Genomic DNA, 2500 nt, shown 5'->3' on the forward strand with positions numbered 1-2500 from the left:
GAAAGATTATCTATGCCAACCCCGGGAAGCACACCATTCACACACTCCCGACCGGTGTGGTGTGGCGGTGATTGGATAGTTACGGATTGAGCACTTGCCAAGGATCAAAATGTGTCATTTAGAAGAAACATTTTCAAAAAGTTTTTAAAATCTTGTGGGTTTGCAACTCATAAGAGCGTCACTTTCAACGTCCCCGGTATTGGATTGAGTTTCTAAAAACAACCGTGCACACCGAGGTTAAACTTTACCGGCTCCACTCCGACTCGCCGCTCGCCCACAATTTGTTTGCAACGAAACATTTGTTTTTAATTTTGTTGGTTTGAAATTGTTTTGAAAAGGTTCTTTAAATCTAGTGGGTTTGCAACTCATAAGAGCGTCACTTTCAACGTCCCCGGCATTGGATTGAGTTTCTAAAAACAACCGTGCACACCGAGGTTAAACTTTACCGGCTCCACTCCGACTCGCCGCTCGCCCACTAGTCCGAAGGCAACAAAACATTTGTTTTTCATTTTGATGAAAATTTCTGTTTTTAAATCTTGTTGGTTTGAAATTGTTTTGAAAAGGTTCTTTAAATCTTGCGGGTTTGCAACTCATAAGAGCGTCACTTTCAACGTCCCCGGCATTGGATTGAGTTTCTAAAAACAACCGTGCACACCGAGGTTAAACTTTACCGGCTCCACTCCGACTCGCCGCTCGCCCACAAATCCGAAGGCAACAAAACATTTGTTTTTAATTTTGATGAAATTTTTTGAAAACATTGGCTTGGCAAGCCCCAATCCGCGACTATCCACCCACCGCCACCCCACACGGGTGGTTGTTGTTGCGAAATGAGGTTGTGGTCGACATGCCCGTGCATTTGAGAAGGAGTTCCTAGCACTCCATGCTCTCCCATGCCAAAAAATAGCCTAGACAACCCCATTTCGCAACTTTCCACGCCTTTTTTTTCCTCCCTCACCCATGGCGGCGGCGTGGTGGCGGCGGCCGGATTCCGGCCACCACCGCCATGGGTGGCAGCCCCCCGACCCCGACACCAAACCCATAATACCGAGGCAACATATCGAGGCAACATGACATGGGTGTGGCGTGGGGGAAGGGGGCTGCAGCTAGGAAGGCATGGGCTGCCATGCATATGCAGGCAACACACACCCCCCTATATAGCATTTTATGCATTTAGCCCTTTGACAGGAAGAGACATCACCTATGCGCGAGGAGTCATAATGGGCTCTAAATAATTCAATACAAGGTATTTGGACGTGATTTTTTGCAGGGATACTAAGAAACATGCAATCTATGATGGGAAAAAGTTTCATAAATTTTTGAAGTCGGGAAGTATTTTTTATTAGTTTTAGAAGTCGTAAAATTGAAAAAATCATTAAAACAAATCCGGGAGGAATTTTTTAGTTTTGTAAGTTGGAGAAGGTCCTAAAAATCATAGACTACTTATGGGGAGCTTATTGTGCGAGGAAATTTCAATAAAAACGGGGTTTGACAAGATTTGAAAAATTCTGTCGACATTTGAAAAAACCTGGAACCATGCTGCCGGCATGCTGCGCACATGCTGCGCGCATGCTGCGCGCAGACTGCGCGCATGCCATGGCAGGACAAGTTTTGCTAGCCTCACTGTCTACAGATGCGCAAGCTGCGCGCACGCTGCGCACAGGCTGCGCGCATGCTGCGCACAGACTGCGCGCACGCTGCGCGCATGCCATGGCAGGACAAGTTTCGCTAGCCTCACTGTCGACAGATGCGCAAGCTGCGCGCAAGCTCCGCGCACGCTGCGCACAGCCTGTGCGCATGTTGTGCGCATGCTGCGCGCAGGCTGCGCGCAGGCGCCGCGCATGCCATGGCAGGACAAGTTTCGCTAGCCTCACTGTCGACAGATGCGCAAGCTGCGTGCACGCTGCGCACAGGCTGCGCACAGCGCATGCCATGGCAGGACAAGTTCGCTAGCCTCACTGTCGACAGATGCGCAAGCTGCGCGCACAGGCTGCGCGCACGCCATGGCAGGACAAGTTTCGCTAGCCTCACTGTCGACAGAATCAGCACGCTGCGCGCAAGCTGCGCGCACGCTGCCGGCATGGTGCGCGCACGCTGCCGGCATGGTGCGCGCACGCTGCCGGCATGGTGCGCGCACGCTGCCGGCATGCTGTGCGCACGCTGCGCGCGCGCATGGCAGGACAAGTTTCGAAAATTTCTGTCGACAGTCTCAGCAGCGCGCACGCTGCCGACATGCTGTGCGCACGCTGCGCACAGGCTGCCGGCATGCTGCGCGCAGCCCATGGCAGGACAAGGTCCGAAAAATTCTGTCGACATTTTTACGCCGTGGTAGGCTTCCGCTTCGCGTCACTTTGTCGACATTCAAGCCTACCATTTGTATTGAATTTTTCAAACCTTGTCAAACCCCATTATTCAAATGTCGAAAAATTTTGTCGACATTTTTACGCCATGATAGGCTTCCGCTTCGCGTCACTTTGTCGGAATGCATCGCATGGCGAGGCAA

This window comes from Prunus avium, unplaced genomic scaffold, assembly GCF_965620075.1.
Source record: "Prunus avium unplaced genomic scaffold, drPruAviu1.hap1.1 HAP1_SCAFFOLD_55, whole genome shotgun sequence".
Lineage (NCBI taxonomy): Eukaryota > Viridiplantae > Streptophyta > Magnoliopsida > Rosales > Rosaceae > Prunus > Prunus avium.